Below are 26,952 nucleotides of genomic sequence, written 5' to 3'. Positions count from 1 at the left end.
TCAATACAAGGAAAACGACTGCACTGGAGTCGTTTTCCTTGTATTGAAAGCGACTCCACTGAAGTCGATTTCTATGTATAAAAAATGACTATCAAAGACTCGATTTCTCTATCTACGTGGCGCAAAAAAAAGGCGATATGAACAGTAAAATCGACTCCTCTGAAGTCGAATTGTTAGAATTGCAATATGTTTGAAACGTTGCCTAACTAATAATATTGTTTGGGTTTTGTAGTTAATTTATAAAAAAACCCTATTTTATATATTTACGTAGTCCCCAAGACCTTGTGGGTGCTCACATGTGTGCCCTTGCGTACTTGTTGGTGTGACAATTTTTAAACTTGTGTACGCTTGACTTGAATCCTAGGTACTTGTCAGTTGGCATTATAAAGATGGAGTGACTTCAATTCTCACAGAGACATAAACACAGAGAGAGAGAGAGAGAGAGAGAGAGAGAGAGAAGCAAAGGCATGGTGGTGGCGGAGGAGGAGGAGGAGGGGAGATAGTGAAGTTCATGTACCAGAACAACCATTCTTCTCTCCCTCACCACTATCTCTCGGGTTCATTCACTCCCGTTTCTGAAGAGACCCCTCCCACCACCAATCTCCTTGTCAAAGGCCACCTTCCTGTGAGTACTACTGTACTGTGTGCACTGCTTTAACTACTACTTCTACTTTAACTACTAATACTACTTTATGAACTCATGGTCTGTTCTGTTTTTTATTTTATTTTTTTAAATGTGTATATTGTTGTAAAAATATGGATGTAAGCAAGTGTTAGAGAATATTTTTCCTTCATAATGCCTACTCAAATAAATCCAGCCTAACTAAATTGACATTTCGCCTAATTGAATTGACATTTCTTCATGCATAAAGTGCTTGGGATCTAGCGAAGAAAGAGTTTGAGACGTGAGTTGTATATTTTTTTGGTTTGTTATTAGGTTAAGAGTTGCTCACTTGCCATACACACACTGCCTGCCACATGGACTGAAAACATGATTTCAGTTGAAGTTGTGAAACTGTGTTTTTAAAACACAATTTCATCATTTCATTTAATCGAGACCATGTTTTCAAAACACGTTTTCAAGTGAAGTGTGTATGAAGTGAGCAATAATGATTGTGTAACAAGATTTTCCCTTTGGTTAAATACAACTTTAGTTTTTTAGCTAATTTCCTCCACAACTTCTTTTTTGGGTATAACTAATAACCTAAACTTGAACAGCCAAGTGCTTTGTAGTTCCATGGTACCACTGGCATTTATGATGAGGATTGAAAAAAAAAAAAAAGAGTACTTCAACAAACTTCAGCAAAAGGTGCATTCAAAAAATTTAGTATATGTTTGGTGAAATAAGGAAAACTGTTGTTTGTAGCATTTATATATATCCAAAAGTTAAAGCGTAGTATTTATTGTTACTACGCTCTAGTTGAGATACATCAACGTTCACGCCATTATCTTTTTTCTTCCCAATTTTCCTATAATTGTTTTTAACATTTTTTTTAATATTTACAATTCTCCAACTTTTCTCTCTTCCTTACCTTTTCATCTCCTCACCACTTCTCCAACTTTTCTCCCTCCCTTACCTTTTCATCTCCCCACTACACTTTGCATTAATACCATTCTTCTTCTTCCTTCATCTTCCTTTTATTTTTGTCTCTTTCTTATTTACACCCTCTTACTATAAATTTGTCATTATCTTTTCCATTCTATGCATAATTTTCCCTCACAAAAAAGGTTGTTTCTCTCTCTCTCTCTCTCTCTCTCTCTCTCTCTCAATTTTTTTGGTGGAATTTTTATTTTTCTTGCATCTCTGCTTTAGGTTGATAATTTTATTTTATTTTTTGATATTCTTTAAAACTCTACTTTGGATTAATGTGATTTTAGTTTTGTTTTTTAAATTGTTGTTGTTGTTGTTGTTTTTTTTTGTTTTTTTTTGTTTTCTTGATTGTTAAATGTTATCCTATTGCGTTAAAAAAAATTAAATATAGCATATAAAAATATAATATTATTCTATTATATAGCATGATTTGAATAATTTGGTATTTATTCTATTACATAGCATGATTTTTTATAGAGCTCAAATTGGTTATATTAATTATTTTAAGTATAATGAAATTTTAATATCATTTTTCTAATATTTATATAACAAACAATTGATTTTTTTTTATGTGAGGAACAATTGATTTGAAATATGGTATTCTTACTAAAATTTTAGTTGTCTTTGCAACTATTGAAACAATGTCCAACAAAAAGGGAAAAAAATAAAAAACTTTACTAACACAAAATCCAGAATGTAAAAAAAATAATTTGAAGGATATTTGCATTTTTTGTTGGCATGAAACATGCCTATTTATATGACCTATATCATGCAATTTTCAATTTAAAAACACATATATATACTATGATCAAATCACTGCACTATTCTTAGTGTCTTTCTATTTTGTCTATAAAATAACTAAAGATTCCTTTTTTTTTTTCCAAGGAAAGTTATTGAATTTTTTTTTTTTTAAAATACATCGATAGTTGAGGTTGAGAGATCTAAATCTGAATATCTTGATTAGAAATTGAGATGTCAACCAGTTAAACTAAATCTTATTGAAATATTGGAGAAAACTAATAATGAGTTGCACTGCACATCGTGGGGGAACTCAACTAGTTACTCTTAAATCTTAAGACATTGATTTTCATCAATCCTTACTCTACATTGTCCGCACAAACCACGCATTTTACATTTTAAACGTGTCTATCAATAAAATAAAATGTGGACGTCACGTGTGAAATTATAAACATTGTGTGTACAAATTGTACATCCATGTCAATACCACTACATCAACTGCCACCTCAACATTATGTTAATAATGAATGTTTTGACAAATCAAATCTAGAGACCATATTTCCCCTTTTAACCCAAACCAAATGGACTCCTAAGTTTCTTGAGCAACCAAAAAGAGGGTTATATTAGAACTTTTAAACATTGCTTTGTAAATTTTATTGGTAGCTTTATTCTGGTGTTTGTGGAAAATTTTGGATTGTTTTCTCTATGATGGTGAAGTAATCTCGCCAATGAGTTTTAGATCAACTTACACCTTTTGTTAGGTTCTAAAAATTTAGGAATTTATGTATTTAGAACTCTAATGTGTAATGTTGGCAAACCATGATCAAAACATTATGTTTAGTCTTGTTTAGGCTTGCTCAAAGTAGTGTCTTTCATGTAAAGTTGGAATCGAGAGGCTGCAGATGCATTGGTGCATTTCGGCCTGGCTCGATAGATCGAAAGAAAGACTTGATCGATCGAATCTCGGACAGAATGCTTTTCTGCAGATTTTTCCAACTCAGCCCTAACTCATTAAACGTTTTGGGTTTTCTGTTTTTACCCTAGGTATAAAAGGAAAAACCCTTGCCACGTTTTTAGAGTTGCTCCTTTTGTATTGTTGCTCATACTTTTCCATTTTGTGTAAATCTCTTATGAGATCTAGAGCAGCTTTCCTTTACACAAAACTTAGGGTTTTCAAGGTAGAGATAGTATCAACATCTTAATGATCAACTCGGTTGCTGCCATTAGAGCTTAAAGAATAACAAGCGTGGGTGCTTGTAGCTGATTGGAGAATCCAAGAAAGAAGGAGTCCGTGGATTCGGAGTTTGCATGTGGTCGTGTTAGTAAGTTCTACTGGTGGGTAGCATTAGGAAGTCAAGCGGGGAGCTTGTAAGTCCTTTTGTATGAACTTCGATTCTTTCGCATAGTGGATTCAGGTTTACCTTGAGGATAGCTAGGTCAAATCCTCCGCAGGTTTTTACCGTGTGGTTTCCTGGGTGATCATATCATTGTGTTATTTATATTTCCGTTGCTTTATGTTTTTGATATGATTGTATGTTTGTGATAACCTAGAATTGCATAATATGAGTAAGTTAATCACTTGGCTAATTAACTAGGTTAATCTGGTTCGTTTAAGGGGTCTAAAACCGTTCAAGTGGTATCAGAGCAGGTAGCTCTTTTGTTGTAGATCTTTTAATCTCTGAGCTGATCCTTGACCCCTATTGTCATGGAATACGGACACTCTCTTATTGTTCCTTCTCACTTTGATGGGAATAATTATGCTTATTGGAAAGTAAGGATGAAAGCATTCCTGAAATCTATTGATGAGAGGGTTTGGAATTCCGTTGAGTACGGATAGGATGGGAGAAGCCCACTACTCCTGTGAGTGAGTGGTAAACTTCTCAAAAAGAAGCAGCTGGGTTTAATAGCAAAACTATGAATGCCATCTTTAATGCTGTTTCTATGGAGGAATTTAAGAGAATCTCAAATGTTGAGGTTGCTCATACTGCTTAGAAGATCCTCCAGACTGTGCATGAAGGCACAAAGGTAGTTAAGATCAATAAATTGCAACAATTAACTTCTAGATTTGAAAGCATTAGAATGTCTGATGATGAATCTTTTGAGGAATTCTATGCTAAATTGAATGATATTGTTAATTCTGCATTTAATTTGGGTGAAATCTATGATCAACCTAAAATTGTTAGGAAAATTTTTAGATCTTTAACTGAAAACTTTAGACCCAAAGTGACTGCCATTACTGATAGCAAGGATGTGGACTCCATCCTTGTTGATTAGCTTGTAGGATCTCTTCAGTCCTATGAGTCTAACCTACCCAAAGCAAACAAATCCAAATCAATGGCCCTTAAGTCTGTTGATAATGTTGATGTTGGTGGATTTGATGATGAGCTCTCTACTACAGAGATTGCGTACATTGTCAAGAATTTTAGAAACTTTCTTAGGAATAACAACGGAAAGGCAAGAGGTATAAACACTGCTGAACTTAGAAACTTTAGGAAGAATGATCCCACTAAGGTTAATAACTTTGAAAAACCTAGAGAAAAAGTTGGTCAATCTTCAAACAATTCTTTGGGTGCTCAGTGTTTTGGCTGTCAAGGGTAGGGTCATGTTAAATCTGAATGTCCTACATTCTTGAGGTCTAAGGGTAAAGCTATGGCTGTAACCCTTAGTGATAATGAGGTTTCTGATGATGAGTCTGGATATGACGAGGATGGAAACTTCATTGCTTTCACTGCTATTGCTATAGTCAATGAAAACATATTTGTTGAAGAGAACCCTTCTGATGGGGAACTCTCTGAGGATGCAGATCTTCAAGAGGTCTATAATAAACTTTGCAAAGTTGCTGCAAAGGATGCTATGAATGTAGAACTTGGCCTGAAGAAAATTAAATCTCTTGAGCTTGAAAAGAAGAATTTGCTTGTTAAATTGTTTAATGCTAATGATCTTTTGAACCATGTGAAATCTGAGAATATGCTCTTGCTTGATAAAGTTAAAACTTTGGAATATGATTTATCTATTGTTAAATCTGCTAGTTCTAAACTTGATCAAATGTTGAATGTTCAAAAGTATCCTTCTGACAAATCTGGTTTAGGTTATGTTGAAAGCATCTTTGTTTCTGCACCACATTCCACGAACTTTGTTCCTTCATCTTCTTCTGAACCTTCCGTGAGTGAGGTTGTGAGTGAAACTGTCAAACCCCCTGTGAGTGAGGTTGTCAAACCTGTGGAAGTTTCACCCCCTAGGAAGATTAGGGTTGATCTAGGAGAGTCTAAACCTAAGGATTTTACCCTTTCTAAGGACAAGATGCATGGTAAACCTGCTTGGATTTTTCATTTTTGTGGAAAGTCTGGACACATTCGTCCTAACTGTTACAAGCTTCAAGTTGCTAAGAGAGCAAACAAACCAAAAGTGCCTGTGCCTCAAGCACAAAATCCTATGTCACTTATTGGTGAGTTGGTAAAGGCGTTGAACCTTTATTCCAATCCTGGAGTTGGAAATCACTCGAATGTGAATAAGAACTCCAATGCTCGTGGTGCATCTAAAAGTTTTGGATGCAAAAGACTCGATCTAATTGAGTCTTTCTGACATGGTCCTTGTGCTTTATTGCTCATTCCTCTGTGACCATTGTTCTTTGGTGTTTGTGTTTTTGTGTTTTTTTTTTTCTAGGACTTGCATTGCATTACATTCATGCATTTCATTCTAGGATTTATTTGTTTTCTCTTTTTAAAAAAAAAAGAAAAAAAAAAAGAGGGAGAAAAGCAAATTGTGTTTGGCACTATTTTTCTTGGTCTTTGAAAACAAGGTTGGTCAATTTATTTACACATAACATGTCTTGTGTACCTTGTTTAGCTTTGATGAGCTTATTTATTGCACTTTACTAGTTGAAGTTTTGTAGTGCATGTTGTGTAGGAAAGATGTTTATGGTGTTTATCACTTTGTCTTAATCTTGAAGTCACATGTTATTTGACTGTCAGATTTGATCCTTTTGAGAAAGACATAAATAACCATCTCACCACTGTTCACTAGCCAATCATGAACACCTTAGTGCATATCATAAGATTTTGTGCTTGAGAAAGTGTAGCACATGCACAAAAAGAACATAAGGTGTAGCCTTGGTTAATTGCTTAATACTTGAAATTGGTGTGTATTATTAGGCTTGATGCCAATTCACATAATTAAAATTGGTGTGTACTATTAGGCTTGATGCCAATTCACATAATTTTGAGGCAAAATTCAAGAAACTTACATGATTGCAAGCTTATGTTCTAGGAGATGTGGGAGTTATATAATGTAACTCTTTTGGTGATAGTCTCTTTTAAATTCTATGTGATGAATTTTGTAGACTTTGTGATTGATTTCTATTCACATATCACCTCACATGTATCTCAAGCTTTTGTTAGTTGTACATACTATACAAGTTACTCTTTGCTAAAACACTGTACACGTTATTGTGTGTGTTTTTGGTCTGACCAACCAAGTTTGAAACTACCTTGAGTATTATGTAAAACATTTTTTTTGCTTGAGAATTTAAAGGGAGAATGACTGAAATTTTCTTTGGAGAAACTGGGATTAAAATTTGGGTTTTTGAAAAAGCATTTCATCTCATACTCATGCATTTTGTTTTATCAATTTTAATGCTTTGAGGAGTTATTTTCAAAAAAAATTGTTTTGGTTTTTCAAAACTGTAATTTTTCTCAAAATGTTGTGAGTCGCTGCCTGTTTCGATCAATCCAATCTGTTTTTCGATCGATCGAAAATACTTAAAATTCTTTTAGAAATCTCGGATTGATTTGATCAATTGAATGTAATTTTCGATCAATCGAATATCGTGAATCCAGTTTTTATAAAACTCAGATCTGACTTTTTCAAAGTCACTTTTCAAAAGTTTTTCAAAACTTTCTCTTCTCTCTCCAACTAGGCAAGGCTCTACAGCGTTTTTTTTTGTCATTTTCCTCTGAATCTTTTACGAGGTTTTTGTCATCTCAAGCCAGTAAGACTATTTTGCCCTTCCTTTTGAGTTTATTTTCATGTTTTCATGCATTTTCCATGCATTATACATTCAAATTTTCAGACTATTCATTTTTGGGTTTTTTGTTGATTCAAGCCCTATTTTGTGAAATTGATCAGTGGGTTTTTGTGGGGACATGATATAAACATGATATTGATGGTTTAATTTGATCAATTTTGGGTTTTGAGAAAAATTAAAATTCTAGGGCTTGTATTGAATCCGAATTGGGGATTTTGTTCAATTAGGTTGAAATTGATGAAATTGGCTGTTGTTTTGATGTAATGAGGCATTATAATCTGTGTGTTGTGTTATGTAATGCTCAATTCATCAAATCTGTTTCAAAATTTTCAAGTGGTTTTTCAAATTTTTAGGGTTTTTGTTAGAAACTTTATGCTCAAGCCAATTTTGTGCAATTGAACTTAAAATTGAACTTGTTTTAACTGCATTAGTACATGCATCACGACATTGTAATTGTTCATGCATCACATAGATTTTTGTTCTATATTTTTTGTGCTAACTTGCAGTCTGCCCTTGGTTTTGTTTTTATGTTCTTTTGGTTTTTTTTTTTTTGTCTTTGTCCTTTCCTTAGCACTATGCCTAGGAAGACTAGGGCTCGTAGGTCTATTCCCTCACCTACTTCTTCCCCTCCTTTCTTTGACCGAGAGAAGTTTCCTTGTGAGAAAAATCAAGAGATTTATGATAAGCTGAACCTTAGGAGGAAGATATGGTTCGAGCGTTCTGTCATTCTAGATGAGCTAGATCCTGCCATTAGGGCAACTTTTGAGTGTAGGGGCTGGTTACCCTTGGTGGATATCTCTGATCCTCCTCCACTTGCTACCTTGATTAGAGAGTTCTTTTCGAACATCTCTATCCGCGTCTACGATTCCAACACTTTGGTAAAGAGTTGGATACGAGGCGTAGAGTACACCATTACTCCTACGGTAGTGGCTGATGCTCTAGGGGTACCCTTGGTCCAGCACCCAGTCTACCCTTATGATGAGTCTCCTTTGTTAAGTGATGTCATGTCTTACATCACTGGGTCTTCTATCCAGTGAGGTTCTGATCTTAGGATCACCACTGTTGAGCTTTCTGAGTTACATTATCTCTTCTTTAGGATAGCGTGTCACTCTTTTTGGCCCATTTCTCATCTTCACACCATTCCTCTCGAGCGGTGTGTCTTTTTGTATGCTCTTGTCACTGATGCTCCTATCAGTTTTCCCCATTTGTTTCTTCGTTCTTTGAACGAAGTTTATAGGAGTTCATCTTCGTCTCATGCTCTTGTTCATCCTATCTTTATTAATAGGATTTTGCTTTATCTAGGTCTAGATGTTTTCCCTTTCTCTGAGCCTGTTCATGTTATTGCTCCTATAGGTACTTCTTTTCTTAGACAGAGGGCTGCTCACCTTCGAGTTGGCTCTAAACACCCTAAGTCTGAGCCTTCTGGTTCCGCACCTCCTCCCTCTTCTTCTACAGGTCCTGCTGGTGAGGCTGTTCCTGATCCTGATACTGCTGCTGCTGCTGTTCCTCCACCTCCATCGGATGACTTTGATATATGTCATACCTTGGAGATTGTCATGACCGTTCAGGCGGCTCATGGTCAGCTTTTGGTGGACTTATTTGACGAGATCCGTGCTTTGCGAGCTAATTTGGCGCATTTGCATTCACCCTCACCGCCTCCTTTTGATGATGGCTTGTGATTGCTCTTTGACATTCCGTCACAAAAAGGGGGAGCAGAGTTTTGTAGAGGAGTTTTGTAGTTAGGGGGAGAGTTTTCTGTTTTGAGGAGCTAGTGGAGATGTTAGATTGTATCTAGGCGCTTCACTTTGTATATCATTTTTTTGGAGCTATTCATGTTAGGGGGAGTTACACTTACATGATTCTTGTTTCTTGTGTTTCACTGCTTATTGATTTATATTTATGAGATTATTCATTGATATATGTCTTTATTATGTGTTGTGTGAATTATACAAGAATGTTATACCTGTTTATTTACTGTTTTCTGTCACACATGCGTTTATGCGTTTGTTGAGTGTTTCAGGAATATACAGGTTGATTTAATTGAGCTACTGTCTACACTTGCAACTGATGGATAGTAGTTAGGATTGAATTCTAGGGTTTATGAGCATTATTTATGTAAAGGGTTTTTTACTTGTAAACTTTGAGTTTTGTGTTTGTGTTTTGTCAAGGATTGCCAAAGGGGGAGTTTGTTAGGTTCTAAAAATTTAGAAATTTATGTATTTAGAACTTTAATGTGTAATGTTAGCAAACCATGATCAAAACATTATGTTTAGTCTTGTTTAGGCTTGCTCAAAGTAGTGTCTTTCATGTAAAGTTGGAATCGAGAGGCTGCAGATGCATTGGTGCATTTCGGCCTGGCTCGATCGATCGAAAGAAAGACTCAATCGATTGAATCTCGGGCAGAATGCTTTTCTGCAGATTTTTCCAACTCAGCCCTAACTCATTAAACGTTTTGGGTTTTCTGTTTTTACCCTAGGTATAAAAGGCAAAACCCTTGCCACGTTTTTAGAGTTGCTCCTGTTTATTGTTGCTCATACTTTTTTGTTTTGTGTAAATCTCTTGTGAGATCTAGAGGAGCTTTCCTTTACACAAAACTTAGGGTTTTCAAGGTAGAGATAGTATCAACATCTTGATGATCAACTCGGTTGCTGCCATTGGAGCTTAAAGAATAACAAGCGTGGGTGCTTATAGCTGATTGGAGAATCCAAGAAAGAAGGAGTCCGTGGATTCGGAGCTTGCACGTGGTCGTGTCAATAAGTTCTACTGGTGGGTAGCATTAAGAAGTCAAGCAGGGAGCTTGTAAGTCCTTTTGTATGAACTTCGATTCTTTTGCATAGTGGATTCAGGTTTACCTTGAGGATAGCTAGGTCAAATCCTCCCCAGGTTTTTACCGTATGGTTTCCTGGGTGATCATATCATTGTGTTATTTATATTTCCGCTGCTTTATGTTTTTGATATGATTGTATATTTGTGATAACCTAGAATTGCATAATATGAGTAAGTTAATCACTTGGCTAATTAACTAGGTTAATCTGGTTGGTTTAAGGGGTCTAAAACTGTTCACCTTCTTTTATAAGTTCTTGGTGGAGGGTGAGATCATGAATTCATGACTCATTATATGCATGTGTAACTTACTAATAAAATAAAATAAAATGTTGCATTAATCTCAGTACTGTAGTTTTCTATGTGATAATGGATGGTGAATATACTGTGTTTCTTAATTGAGAAATTTATCAAATTTGATAAATTGATATATGATTTGAATTGAAAAAATCTATATAATCTAGATGACCTTTATAATTATATTTTAAGAATGGATATATTTGTTGCACAATTATGAAGGAACTATCACTTTAATTGTTGGCAAGAGCTCTGTAATTCAATTGGAACTTTTTGGTGTTTTTAATGGAGATGTCTAGAGGTTGAAATCCCCCCACCCCCAACTATCTAATTATTAAAAAAAAAAAAGATATTTAAATTGTCACGTTCACAGTGTGAACCTAAAGAGAGTTATCATTTTGTATTGCTGTTACTTTGTATAATTGTGGAAGCAACAATGTGCTTTTAGTGAATAAGCTGTGCACTTGAGTCTGGCGTTTGATATGTGAGCCTTCCAATTTATCTATACTAGTCGCTAACCTGTGCGATGCACGGGTAACTTTTAGCTCAAAATGTTAAAATGTCCAAGTTTAAATATTTATCTAATTTCGATTATTTTAATTCATCTCCAATATGAAATGGAGAGAAAGTAATTAAACATCTCATATGACAAATTGTCATAATTTTAAACATCGTTAAAAATGAGAAACATTCAAATTTTATATAATAATATATTACATAATCATAACTTGATATTACACAAATACAATTCCTTGGTAAATGTTAAGATAGATGACAACTATTTTATATTATCTTGAGTAAAATTTAGCCCCACAATTGTAGTGTATCACATAAAATTGGAACTACAACCATGTAAAAAGAGAAAATTAAAATTAGATATAATAACGAAATTCTTTTACACCACAATAGAACCAAGAGAATTATTATAATGCCTAATCCAATATGAGTATGAGTCTAGGAGTTGTACTCTACGTTATTGCAAGGAAAAAAAAATCTAGAATAAAGAACAAATAGAGAGCATATCTAATTAGTTAAGAAATCAAACAGACAAAATTCTAGTAGTGAGGAATAATTAAAATTGTAACATAATAAATAAAAAATAACACAACTTTACCGTCAATATGATTTCCCTACATCTACATCACGCCCAACTACTCTATATTTTATTGGCTTTCATGGAAACTAAACCAAAAAAGAAGAAGCATAAATCAATTTGCTATGTTTCTTAATCCAGTGTACTCAATCAAGTATTCTTGTGCCCACAGTGAGATGCTCCTTGGACCATAATGGATGCTCTATAAATTCAGTCTATTGTTGATTTTTGGTTGCCAAATTCTCCACGCATTGCAGTAAAAATTTCTATGTCATTTGCTTTACTCAAACATGAATTCAATTACTCCCTTGAGAAATAAAGAGTGAACCTTTTAAAGTCCAGGCCATAGTCTGCAACTCTCACAAATCTAACAGATTGTATAACATGCCAAAAAGATAACCAACTAAAAATAGAATAATATAGAAACAACGTAACAAACATGTTTATTAGTTTAGAGAGAAAAAGCAACGTACCATTCCATTGCAATGACCACCAATAACTTCTTCAACATATTTTCACCTTTAAATTAAAAACAACAAAATTAAATGAAACCTTGATTATATAAGGTAGTCAGGTCAGGTCTATTATTAACCCATATTTGTCAAGTGTAACATTGGAACTATCAGATGACATATTCATTTACTTTTCTTTGTGTGATGGCAACGCATATTCTGATAGCTAATTAATAGCATTATAGTGAGATTGAGTTGAAGGTAAGGAAACATGTCTATGAAATAATAGGCAACTTCTGACTTTAGATTAAAATATAAACATAATTACATAATGGTAACTTGTCCAACAGACGACAAAGGACCACTTCTCTTCGAAGCAACCACACCCTCTGCTAGGTTTCACTTGGCGGTGGGAGTGAATAATTGGCATTATCATCATTCCCTCAACCCAAACTCAAAAAATAAGAGTCAGAGAAAAAAGGGACTCTCTCCTATAATTGAAACACTTCAATTTGGCTTAGGTATCATCACAAACACTTAGGGGTGATGAGTTTGGACTCTTTTCATATGCTATGCACTAAATTCTGGCTATTGTAGACAATAATCTGGATGATGATAAACACCATTTCCCCTTGGTGAGATTCTGCTTATTTATATTTAACTCACATTATTGTCGGTGGAGGAAGTCACAATGACATCTAAAGACACATCACAAAAGCAAACAACAACAAAATTACAACTCAAAAGAAAAACATGAACAAACAAAAGATCCTAGAGAGTTAAGAAAAATTACATCTCAACACAAGCAATTAACAACAAAATTACTAAATTTCATAATTTTGTTTTATCCACATAGCAAAAAAAAACTTCTAGAGCCTATAAATATGGCCTCATACCAAAACTATCAACCAAATTATAGCACATGTTAGGATATAAATATCAAGCAACCGTGATGACCAAATTTTTAGTGAAATAAAGTAGAAAAGTGCATTCATGACCAATTGGAAACCTAAGCAAACCTCAACTCCACAAAAATCATACTTTAAAATCAAGTTCTAATCTACTTCCAAACATATTTAAACAAATGATTAAATGCATTAAGTACTAATCAAATTAAATAAAAGATCAAAAGCATAGTAAATGTAACATCTCCTTAACAATTTAACCATTACAAACTCTCTATGAAATCCATATATCGAAGTGTAGGTGTCAAAAAGATCCCTAGATACACAATACTTAAGTGTGCGAGTTATGTTGAGTGCAATATGATAGAGGTTAAAACTGATTTAATTCGAAGGAATAGAACTACAAAATCTCCATATAAATATAACTAAAACAATTTATTTATTTTTATTCCAATAACTAAAACAATTTCAACATTTAAATAATTAAGAAATAGGCATTAATAGATATCAATTCCACTATGAGACGACAAAAAAAGAGGGATTTAAAAAAAAAAAATCAAGGTGATTAAAACTTGCCAAATCTTTTTGAATCAAACCTTGTCAATAAAAAAACTACAACTACAAATATTCCAACTTACAAACCTCAAAGGTGTGCCAATATTTCATAGTTTGATACTAGTGCCACATATTTCTTTGTTTGATTATGTTGGAATCTTAGAATTGAACAACAAATAAACCAATAAAATCAACATATACATATATATATATATACAAAATCCCAAAAGCAGCAAAACTGCTGCAAACAAACCAAGCCAAGAAATCAACGACAACTCAAAAGGATTTTGTGAATACAATAGAAGGCCAAAATTTATATCAATATGGGAAAAAGAAAGAATTGAATCCAAAAATTATGTACCACCTGTCTAAAGAGAAATTTCATCAAACACATGGCAGGCAACCCCTATCAAAATCCTCCAATCGTGCCCTTCTTTTTCTCATCTTTCTAAGTTTCTCAAACCAATTCTAAATTTTAAAACTTAATCAAAACCAATTCTAGGCTAAATACGTAAATCAAAACTAAACAATTCATATCAAATTTTTTGAACAAAAGAAAGTACCTTTAACTGATGTGCAGTCGGCGGTATTACGGTGGTGGGAGTTCTAGCAAGAAATAAACTACAAAGAGCGGAATTGAAAAGAGAAGCCATTTTTCTGAGATTTTCGACCAAATAGAGAGAAATTGTTTCAAAGTTGTGCACAGAAAAATAAATTTCAGAAGAGAGTGAGAGAGAGAGAAAGGGAGAGAGGAGTAGCGTATAGAAACAAAGAGAGTAATGTCTTAGATTTTTTTTTTATATAGTTTTTTATGGGTAGGAACATGAAACGGGTTTGTAACTCCTACCCAAAAGTTAGAACGTTGTATTCTCTTTTAGAAGAAGAATGGTTTTTTTTTTTTTAGAAACTTTTGAGAAGTAAAACGGTATCTAATGAATTAGAACATTGTGTCTTTAAATTAATACAGGCTACTAAGCAACAAAGTTACTAAGAATATCAAAACGTTTTGCAAAAACCACCATACAAAAAGTCACTTCTTTTCATGTTTTTAAAAATGTAAATGTGGCAGTAATTTATGCAGCCACATGATGGTGGAATTAAATTAATAAGAAGTGGGATTTATAGTGGAGATAGTGGTGGGAATTAAATTAATAAGAAGTGAGCTTTATGGTGGAGATAAGGATGAGATTTATTTTATATTTGTTAGCATTTTAAAATTGAAAAAACTAATTTTAAATTGTTGAACAATTAAAAAAAAATATGGTGGAAATGACATGGCTGTTGACGTGGCTCAACATGAGCGTAGCAACATTAAATCCTACGCTTTAACTTTTAGTAATATATAGATAAGATAATGTATAAAGTTAAGATTTTGTATGAGTGAGGACGGAAAGTTTAGAAGTATGTACTGAATAATCAAAACAATGTGGTTTAGATGTGTTCCCGATACACTGACAGGCAAGCCAGCTGTAGATAAATCTGCTAGTTCAGGAGACATAGTTGGTGATGTGCTAATTAGTCTTACTGGCATTAATCTTGTTTTTTCATTTCATTGCCATTATGAAACAAGCAAAACCAAAATCATGTGGCATATGCAAATGCATGCATACCCAAATAACAAGGTTTTATGTTTGCCTCACTTCCTTGACTGATTCTCTTTTGGCATTCTTTGTTATCCTTGTAGCTTCTTCTACTTGTATATATTACCCCGTCGTTGCAACATATAAGTGGTCATTGTCACATAAGAACTTGCTTTCTTGAACACTTTCCTATTGCCTTGGGTTTTGAATCTTTTGATATGTGCTATTTCTTGGTTAAAATTTTATATATCTTTTTTTTCTGGTGAACATGGTTGACAGATTGACTAATTATTTGTTTATTTCTTGATACTTCAAGCTGCATCTTATCATGCCTCTGTGGCCAATGACATTGAATGTAAAATATGTCTCACAGTAATGCTTAAATGGAGAGTTTGTTAGGGTGGGTCCAAACCCAAAGTTCACCCCTGTGGCTGGATATAACTGGTTTGTCTCTTTTGTCTTTTCCTCCTGTGGAACTATTTACTATAATAACTTGGCTTAATCCCAAGTGAAGAAATATGTTCAACTGCCTTCTGTATATGAAGTTAGAATTTTTTTATAATCTTGGTCCCTTATCTTTTTGGTAGATTTCCCTTTTTGGGGGAGTGGGGGTGTTAAGCCTGGGATTTTCAAGTTCTTGTGAAAGAAAATTCAGTTCATAAGCAGGTCATATTGTACTTATTTCCTATTTTACTCTCTTTGCAGGTTTGATGGAGATGGGTGCGTGATTTTCTGCTTCCTTATTCTACCAATGTTTCTTTCCAGTTTTCTTGAAGAAAGAATTCTAACATATAACTTCAGTACCTGGTTTCCCACTTCAGAATACCATTAATGTCTCTTTGCTTAGTGTGTTTGATATGTGGGTGCTTTTTTGGGGTTACTGACTGCTCAAAGGCCAATATTTTCCACAATGAAAATAACAAGAAGTGTCAGTTAACATCTTATAAGATCCAAGTATTTGAAAAAAAATTGGCAACTCTATTTAATTTGAAATTACATCAATTGATCTACTCACCTCATTAAAATGTGATATTTGCATAATATATGATCAGTACACATAGTGAAGTGTCAATTTTCTTGAGTCATCATATGTGTCGGCTATAAGTGAAGTGAACCCTTGTAGTTCATTCTTTAGTCTGTATAGAATCAGTTGGCTTTTGTATCTGGTGCATAGTTGTCATACTAACTCCCATGAAATTTAATTGAAAAACCTTGACTTTTCGGACACAACTGCAGTCTGGCGATGGAGCCAAATAAATAATTTTTCTAATAAGCATTTGCTTTTTTCCCCCTTTCCCACCTTTTTGAGGTTCTTCTCATGCCTAAATACGTTAAGCTATTTGACACTGGCACTTGAGGTTAAGGACATGAAGTTTGGATACAGATATTGTCTTGATATTAAAGACTTGAATTTTTACTGGTTTAACTCCATGAATCACCGAATCAAATTTGCTATGAGTGAAAACTTTCTCCATGACTACTTCTGTGGTGGCAGGCATTGAATCTGAATTTTTACTAGTTTAACTGCATTGAATGCAACTGTCATGTTAATTAGTGAGTTCAAAGTATTTATGATTTTTTACAGAACCTGGTCTTAAGAGTGAAACATAATCGTGGAGTAATGTAATCAAAACCAACTTTGGATTTCCTGATGATATGCTCAATCATAAGGAAAGAAAGAAGATAATATGCGTGATTTCATTCTTTATGATCCCTGGGCAAGCTCAGCTGTTTTCTGTATTAGTGAAGGGAAAAGAAAACTTGATTTTAGTTTGCTTATATCATTTCCTATTTTCATGATGTTTATTACGCTATCTAGTGTTATATTCTTGTTGGTTTTGGTGAATTTTGTGTCTGGATTTTTGGTGGAGAGCACTTGATTGTTTCTAACCATCCTGCTAGTTTTTTGTTAGTATATTATATTTGGATATGTTCAGTTTTATGTTAGTATATTATAGTTGGATATGTTCTGATATTTTGTTCTGCATTTTACAGACTTTCCACTTTTTCATTAGATTTTTTAGATTCATGAATGTTGTTGGGAACCCATTACATCTACCCCTTATTAATCTGTTAAAAGAAGAAGGAATTTAGGTGATACCTTTAATTTTGCAGTATGGTTCACGGTTTGCGCATCAAAGATGGGAAAGCAACCGATGTCTCCCTCTATGTAAGGACATCTAAGCTTCAACAAAAAGAGTATTTTGGAGCTGCTAATTTTTTAAGGTATACTAGTAAGCTATAGGTTTCTTTTGTTCTTTTCCTCCCTTTTGGTATATTCATTTGGTGCTACATGCCATTAGGATTTTCTCCACTTTTTAGTGACATGTTTTGCCTGTGCATATGAACTTTACTGCTAATGAGGTGATAAAAGATAAAGTTTGTGATAAGGTAATTGATGATTGTAGTATTAAAAAAGTCGAGCAGATAAATTTATGTTGTATATTTTCAATTTGGTGGTTACATTACAGTGTGTTGTCTCTTTTCTTATTTTTTATTTCATTTCCAGCTTGGAGATCTCACGGGATTGTTTGGATTAATCATGATGATCATGCGAATGCTGAGAGTAAAATTGAAAGTATTAGATATTTCATATGGAACTGGAACTGGTAAGTTAGTCTAGTGTTCAACTTCTGCTGGAATGAAAAGACATCATCTGCTAGGATGCTCATAGCTTCCTTTAGTACATTTCAAAAACATTATTTTATGTATTATCCGGTTTTTGATTTTAATATATCTTAAGGTTGACTTGGCTTTTCTGTGTTGAGTACTAGTGTATGTACAGGTCTTTTATCGGTTGTATCCCTAAACATTAGGGTGCAGGTACACTGATATACCTGGAAATTATTTTTTTCCCCATTGAAGACTTAAACATGGGACCTTAACCATCACCTCATGCTATGAGTGGGGTGGAGGTGCCAACTAACCCAAAAATCATTTGCAACTATTGGTGATATATTATATATTGTCCCAAAAGCCCAAGCTATTTGGAAATAGTGAATTGAATCATTCAAACAATATTTTAACATTCTCCCTCACTTGTGGGCCCAAACTCCCCCTAGCGTGAAAGTTCTGAGTGCATTTGATAGCCTTAAAGGCATTTACAATCCATTTGTAATGGGTATATCTCATTTTTCCCCTATTTGTCATCTGTGTCCAGGTAATACTGCTCTAATATATCACCATGGGAAACTTCTAGCACTTCAAGAGGCTGATAAACCTTGTAAGCTTTCTCCTTTTGTTTTTACTTCTGGAAAAAAATAAAATAAGAGGGGGAGAGAGGGGGGGGGGGGGGGGGGGGGTTTTTTTNGTTGAGTCGGGTTAAGGCGATTTTTTGATCCAATTCATCATGGTGGGTTAAAAAAAATTCAACCCAACCCAACCCATCACATAAGTCCAACCTAAGCCAACCCAACCCACATGGGTCGGGTTAAACTCATGGGTTGAACAATTTTTTTATTACTATTATTATTAAATTAAGCAAAATAATATATAAATATAAATATATTTAAAAAACCCAAAGATTAGTATCAATGTAACTCTTTAAAGGCAAACAACATTAATGACTAAACAACAAGAGTAATTTGCTAGGGTTTGTGTGAACTAATTGACTTTTATATAAGATAAGAAGAGCTAGTTATTTAAAAAATTTATTAATTATATAATATATATTAAATATATGGGTGGGTCGGGTCGTGTTTAGCAGGTTTGGAATTTATGGCCCGAACCCAACCCGATCCGCTATCAAAAAAGAATTTGTAACCCAACCCAACCCACCAAGCCCTAAAAACCGACCCAATCCGGTAGGTTGGGTTGGGTTGGATCGGTTTTGGCAGGTTCACGGCACACCCCTAATGCTTTTTTATGGTGGGGAAAAAGGCATTACAGAGTAATGCCAATTTGGTTGTCATATATGAACTCTTTCAAATAATTTCTTGCCTCAAACATAGAACTGAGATTGTTCTCACTGCAATACTTAGACGTCCTTAAAGTTTTGGAGGATGGAGATCTTCAAACTCTTGGCATGCTGGATTATGACAAGAGGTTAGCACATTCCTTTCCTGCTCATCCAAAAGTTGACCCATTCACTGGTAAAGACATCCTTATAAAAGAAACTCAGTAACTCATTGTGATGGAAGAGTCCTTTTAACTTACAGAATCCTCCCATTCAGGCGAGATGTTTACATTTGGCAGTTCAAATTCACCACCATATATCACTTACAGAGTAACTTCCAAGGATGGTTTCATGCATGACCCTGTACCAATAACAATCCTATCGTGATGCATGATTTTGCCATTACTGAGAACTATGCAATTTTCATGGATCTTTCATTGTGCGTCAGAGGAAAGGTATTGAACTTGTAAAGTTGTTGCAACTTGGATCAATCACATAACGTGCAACTTGGAATAATTGTTTAAATTTTGAAAACACGATATTATGGAAATTTGACGCGAATAAAAAAGCTCACTCTGGTGTACTTCCTCGATACACAAAAGATGAGCTGCAAATAAGATGTTTGAGCTTCCAAGTTGCTTCATCTTCCATAATGGTGTGCTTGTTTGCTTTGCAATCCTTTTGTTGTGCCAGAATGTAGAGTGATTAGGGGGAAATTTTTAATTTTAATATCAAATTTTTATAATAAAAAAAATACCATAATACCATAGTTTGGAAACAAATTGTAAAAGTAAAACTTTTCTATATCACACATCTCGAAGTCACAATTTCAGGCTGAAATCTTTTCTTGAAGATCCAATTCCATGCTTACTTCGTAATTTCACTGGGGGCTGGTGTATTCACATAAGTAGTGTGAAATCATGGTTGAAGATGTGATTTCACTGCACATTGAAATGTTAGGTTAAAGCAATGATTTCACTGTTGAGTACAACAACAAAACCTTATCTCAACACTTTGGGTCAACTATAGATCCTCAATAGATGAATCCAGGTAGGCCACATGAATCTAGTGGGGGATGCCTCAATTTGTATAAATAAAAAGGATTCATTCTTCACAATGCAATTCACCCCTGGGTAAATTGTCTTGGTTGAAATCCAATCTTCAACATGCAATTTCACGTTGCATACTTGATATTCTCTTGTGGTGGTGGTGGTGGCAATTTTGAACCAAGCATAAAATCACATCGAGACACGATTTCACTTAATATTGGAACCTGAAGATGCAATTTCAAAAGATGTTGTATTTTAACAAATTGTTTCAAAACAACAATATTTTTATAATCTGATCACTTTTTCCTACTAACTCAATTATCAGAGCTTTTTGTTCTTGATTTGTGTTAACATACTCTAATCACTTGGGATTGGCTACACAAATCTATTCATGCCTATCAGTTTTATAATCACATGACATCTTCTGTTAAATCTCTTGAGAACCTCCTTTTAATGTTTCAAGCCAGCAGCTCCTTCCCTATTCACCATTGCATGGGTTTGTTGACTGATGGAAATGGGACATTCTCAAGTGCTTAAATTGAAGGACATACTTCACCTTAATTTATTTATAAGTTCCATGTTTTCTGTTATTCTTCTAAGTAACTTCTCTGGTAGAATTTTGGAAATTTTCATTGACCCAAATTATTGTGACATCTTCCTGACAGAATTTTAAAACACATATTTGTGTCTTTTGATTCTATAGGTTTTCATGTCACACCTTTTGTGTTTTTTTTTTGGAACTTGATGTTCATGTCCATGTCCATGTCTACATATGATAAATTGAAAATAAGGATGATGTATGTATGTATGTATGTTTCTGATCAGGATAAATAAAGATGATAATGTATGTTGACCAGAGGAGCTGCTTCATTAGATTCAAGAATCTATCTTTGGTTATTTTGTATTTTCTTAATTTGCAGTCAATCTAAGATGAATTTGCAGTCAATTCAATCTGGGGGAAAGGAGCTTATTCCTTACTATAGTTGAGATTTGGCCGATTTCATTGTTCTATATTTGCAAATTTATAACTTCTCGTCGTTCATGATTAAGCCATAATTAAAGTTTATTACTTTTTTTTAATGACTTCCTTTTGCTAGCCAATGCTTGGGAGGAGGAGGATGGAGTTGTTCTGATCACTTGTGGCCTTGAGAATTTTGATATGGACAGGCTCAATGGGATTGTGAAAGAAGAGCTTGAAACTTTTCTTCTGAGTTGTAGGTCTTTCACCTATTTTATGAAATTTCAAAGCTCTATGTCTGCGTACATGTTTCTGATAGTTAATATTCTTTTCAGGTATGAGATGAGATTCAACATGAAAACTGGTCTAGCTTCACAGAAGAAATTATCAACGTCTGCTGTAGAGTTTCCTAGGGTGAATGAGAGTTACACTGGCAGGTATATATCCACTTTTGGTGATCGGAGAATTTGGGTTGCTTATTGTCAGGAGATCCATTCAAAGATTGCAAAAATGCTCATTCTAGCAGCAGATTGAAGAAGCTAGATACTCAAAGGCTATATTTATATGATCTCTTTATTATTTTTGAATATGTTTTGAAACTAGTTTTTGTTTTTCAGCCTACTTTCATCATTTTGCTATAGCCATGCTTAATTCATTTTGTTTTCCTGGCTGTCAAGTCCTTATGTATTCCATCGTTTGTATCTAAGCAGGAGACAACGATATGTATACGGAACCATACTTGAAAGCAGTGGAAAAATCACTGGGATTATCAAATTTGATCTGCATGCTAATCCAGATACTGGAAAAACAAAACTTGAAGTTGAAGGAAATGTTAAAGGCATCTATGACTTTGGACCTGGCAGATTTGGTTACAAGGCTATTTTTGTCCCTCGTGTGCCAGGCATTAAATCTGAAGAAGATGATGGCTACTTAATATTCTTTGTGCATGATGAGAATACTGGGTAATAATTTCATTTCTCCCACTTTTGACTAATTCATATTCTCTCTTTTAATTTAATGCACGAAAATTTTGATGATTAATGTTTTTGCTTTGTTAAATAAAGTAAATGCTAGTCAAATTATGAGATTTAAAGGTTTTGTAAGAAGGTTATAGAGGATTGATTGCTCCTAATTTTTGGTAATTTAGGCTTTTTAAATTGCATCAAAGGTGAAAAATATTACAATACATGCTGATATCCCAACTTGTTACATCAACTGTTGATGATACAGATTAAAGTTTTGAATTTTTTGATGATGATACAATCTCAATTTTTCATTTATAATTATGCAGAAAATCATCAGTTAATGTACTTGATGCAAAAACAATGTCAGCTAATCCTGTCGCAGTTGTTGAGATACCCCATAGAGTTCCACCCGGTTTCCATGCCTTCTTTGTGACAGAGGTCACTGTTACATCAATTGCTTATGGGTTAAATTTCTTTCTTACATTTCTCTGTCTCGCTACAGTTGAAATTAACTTCATGGTTTAATTCCAAAGAGGGTTTTGAAAAGTAAAAATTTAAGACAAACAAGATTTAGAAAAATAAAATTGACAATGACAAGGATGGTGTGCCTGAGATTCATACTTTTGAAATCACTTGCAATGTTTGCTTATTTTTTAAGAAACAAACACACACATACATAAGAGAGAAGGAATGGGGTTCTAACACAAAGGCATATCACAAATTCTTCTAAAAACCCATGGTCACTTCCAATGCTTACTAAAGACTACTATGTTTGAAAATAATATGGTACATATATCTATTTAATGCTCCCTCTAATGAACATAAGTTACATCTAATATTGGTAATGGCTCAACAAATATATCTAACACCATAATTTTCTAAAATTAATGATGTCTTTTATATTTGATACTGGTAGGGAAGTTGAAACACGCGATCAGGATTAGGGTGTGGCTTTTGTAGTAGTTTGTAGGGTTTTACACTTGTCAAGCAAGCAGGAATAAAATATAATAAAATAAACATATCATCAAGCAGAGCCAATAGTTAAAAATCTCCCCTTCTCCCTTCCCTTGGGCCAAAGCTCACTTTATTACCCTGAGGACTTGGTGCTAGAAATGACAATTGAGTCAACTGACCAATTCACTGCTTTAGATCTGAGTCTTGTTGAAAAGAACTTGCTTGGTAGAAGGGTTGGTGCCAGAAATGGACAATTGAGTCACCAATTCACTGCATTAGATTGCAGTCTTACTGAAAAGAGCTAAGAATATTTTCAATAAGACTTTGATAAGCATTGTAGCAGAGTAGAATGCATATATTTTTTTTCCCGAGAATAAAGATAAGGTTCCAAAAATTAATAGAAAAATATTTTAGTTTTCACCATGGAACTGCATTGTTAAACCTGTGATTATTTTGTTCCTATTTTTTCTTCTGCTTTCCCTCTTTACCCTTTTTTATTTATTGTGGTGGTTCTAATTCATATTCATCATTTTTGTACAGGAGCAACTTCAAGAGCAGGGGAAATCATGATTGTCAGATTGTTGGAAATCCCAGAATAACTTTGAAAACAGAGAAACTGCCAGTGAAGAGGACCCATGTAAACATCCACACGGAAAAATTAAATTGTACCCTCCAAATAATGTACCTAGGGATCCTTCTAAATCAAGAGGAAAAATAAAATTGTAATAATTCCCATGGACCCCAGTGAGAAGTAACACTTAAAAAAGATTGGACTTTGACAATATGATATGAGGGTTAATTATCAAATTCAGCTTATCTTTTCTAAAAGTTAATTTTTATGTCTCTATTAGTATTATCTTATTCTCTATTACAGTAAAATGGTATTAGAGCTGAGCATCATTGTTTCATGAGGCTGGAAGCATACAAAATTTTTAATGGAAGCTTCTTGAACATTTTTTACTATATTCCCCATTGCTTAAATATGAAACTACTGCTAGAAACTTATGAAAATATTCTGCTGGCCATTGTCATCCAGCTTGAAGAATGTATCCATGGCAGTTTTTCTTTTTTTCCTGTCATTGTAAATATTAGATTTCAAATGCACCAAAAATAAACAAAACCCAGATTGTTTGAGGACAGAAATTGTAAAAAATAAAAATTCTATTGTCATTTATTTATATATAGATTTATTAGGCATCTGTTCTATTACAGAGATTATAGTTCAAAAGGTTCAAACTCATTATAAAACGGTATGCTTATGTACTTTTACTAGTCGCAGACTCACATGATGCGTGGAAATAAATTATTATTTTATATTGTAATATAATGTATAATTTTTTCTCTTAATTTGTTCTCCCTAAAAATTAAATAATTTTTATTTGGTCTAGTTAGATCTATTTCGGTCCAATTTGTTCCGCTCCCCCTTTAGTCCATTTTAGACTAATTTGACCTTAAATTGATTCCTTTTGTTATTATTATTTTTTTTTTCAAGTTTAGCTCAAAAATTCATTTTTTTCCTTAATTTTTGAGTTGAAAAGTATGAAATTTTATTATATTTGGGCTAAAATCTTTAGTTTTGAGTTAAAAAATTCAAGGAAAATATTAAAATAGACCTTAGAAGTTAGAAATATGAGCCCTAAAAATGCAATAAAAATGATAAACATTCAAAGGGCTTATTCGTTCCGCATTGGTTCTATTTGGTCCATGTGGTCCTCTTCGGTCCAATGTGGTCCTATTCGGCCCTATTTAGTCCTTTCTTTCCACTAAAGTTCTATTTGGTCCAATTCAGTCCATTCCTTCTTATTCAGTCTACTGCGGTACAATTCGGTCTATTCAGTCCACACCTGCCCTATCCTGTCTACTTTGGTCTTATTCGGTCCATTCTATTTACTTTGGTTCTATTTAGTCCCATTCTGTCCACATTGGTCCCATTCAGTCCATTCTGTCCACTTTGATCCACTTCAGTTCTATTCGGTCTATTTTGTCCACTTTTGTTCTATTTGGTCCATTCTGTCCACTTCGGTCCTATTCAGTCCACATTCACTTCGGTCCTATTCGGTCCTATTGGGTCCTGTCCGGTCCATTCTATCTACTTCGGTCCCTCCGGCCTTATTCGGTCCTATTCTGTTCATTTGGTCCACTTTGTTCTATTTGGTCCATTTGGATCACTTCGGTTCATTTTGGTCCACTTTAATCTATTTTTGTGCACTTACATAATGAGAAAAGACATGTTTAGGTTGAAAGCATCTAATCTAAATCCATATTTATTAAAAAAAAAAAAAATCTCAAACTTGTAATATCAATGATCACATATGATGAGCCCTGATGTGCTATTTTTAGGCAACTATAGTTCATATTGTCATAATTCTGATAAACTATCTCTTCTACATACTGATTAATTGAATAAAGGACCAGGATCCAATAGCAAATGGTAACAAAGAGGTTGAAGTAGTGAAAACCTAAGTGATCAAATGACTATATGCTACCTAACAATTTTTTTTGTTAAATCAAAAACTTTTTGTGGATCAGATGACTATATGCTAGCTAACTTAAACCTAAGGACCCATGTATTGATCATCACATTAAACCACATTGTGCCTATTAATTTGTTCACTTTGTGTTCCCAAGACATATTCATCAATTCTTTCTTGGCTACCTCCCCTAACATAGCACCTGAATATAATAGTTAAGAGTTCAGATGGCAGCAGAAGCCAAAGCAGCAAGATAGGTAAGACCTTTGACCACACTGCAAATACAGCTTCCAAACCAAAATCTGAAACCAATTGAGTTATATATCACAATACTGTATTCCCATTGCCAATCAAAAATGAGCTATGCCTTGTAAAGATCAGCCAACATTTATCTGAAGACAATGACACCAAGAAGTTCTTGAACAAGAATGCCAAAATATAAATTTCTCCTCAAAACCAATTGTTTGATTTCAACTTACACCCAAGGTCAGGTCATAGAAAATTCCCAAAATGTAGTAAAGAGAGAGTAACCCTGACTGAATTCATGTGGAAAGTTAAGGCATGCTGAAATTTGTTCTTATTTATTAGCATTTTATGGGGCTTTCTAAGAGCTAAAAAACAATGCATGCTTTCTTTGTTTGTATAGTACATGGAGCATTATGATAATTAAGAGGAGGTTTGTCCCAACTAGTCACTGGATAGAGATCAAGGATGGTAATCGAGCTAATGAGATTTGTTTGGAAGTCCAGGGCAGGCTTAGCTTATATGTCTATTGATTTGTGTGATTGAAATTAATTTCCAAATGAGGGCATAAAAACAAACTCCTATATGGATTTGTAAGTACTGATGAGAAATAATTATATTAGTCTAATAATGAAATTCAACAGAAATTCACCATTGTCTTCCAAATGTTCCAATTTTCCCATAAGTAATTTCTTATTTTTTTTATTCTCTCTCAATAGCCATTGATCATGTGAAATTTTAGTGGTAAGCCTATTAATCTTTTCGACCAAATCTTGTGCTTGCTTTATTCTAAGCTCATCTTGGAGCTCAACAACTTTTTTCTCTAGGCCATTCACTTTGTCAAGAAGCTTGTTTTTCTTTTCTTCATAATCTTCCCTTATTTAAAATATCAGAGACTATTTCTTGAACCAATTGGATTAATCTACTCTGCAATTCCATTCCCCCATCAACTTCCTTAGACTTCTTCTTCAGCTTCAATCTTAGTTCATCAATCGCAAGTTATTGACATTTTAATATTGGCAAGTAACTCATTTTGCTTCTCTTCCTGCTCCTTTAATGGTTTTTCCCTCTCTAGCTTGAGAGTCTGGTTCTCTTCAAGTTTAAGTCTTTCTATTGGGATTAAGAGGTCATTGTCCTTCTCTTTCCATGCATCTTATGCAGCTTTCCTGGTCTCAAAATAAACTTTCTTCAGGCTTTTAGACTTTGATTGGAAACTAGGGTGGAGCTGGCTGCAGAATATATATTTTATCTGAGAAATCCTCTCTTTTGCTTCTTGAATAGTAGCAACCACTGTCAACAACATATCCAAGTTTAGGAGGGTTTGGAAGGTGCCCTGCCATCTCTTTTTTTTTTTTTTTTT

General features: G+C 34.0%; 1 pseudogene; it reads left to right on the top strand.

Annotated features, from left to right (window-relative positions):
* The first annotated feature begins 296 nt into the window (after positions 1 to 296).
* On the top strand, positions 297 to 23,448 carry LOC112038757 (carotenoid 9,10(9',10')-cleavage dioxygenase 1-like; annotated as a pseudogene).
* Positions 23,449 to 26,952: the final 3,504 nt, after the last annotated feature.

Source organism: Quercus suber, unplaced genomic scaffold, assembly GCF_002906115.3.
Source record: "Quercus suber isolate HL8 unplaced genomic scaffold, Cork oak 2.0 scaffold_102, whole genome shotgun sequence".
NCBI lineage: Eukaryota > Viridiplantae > Streptophyta > Magnoliopsida > Fagales > Fagaceae > Quercus > Quercus suber.
The sequence above is the reverse complement of the archived record's forward strand: the minus strand, read 5'-3'. Positions and strand labels throughout refer to the sequence as shown.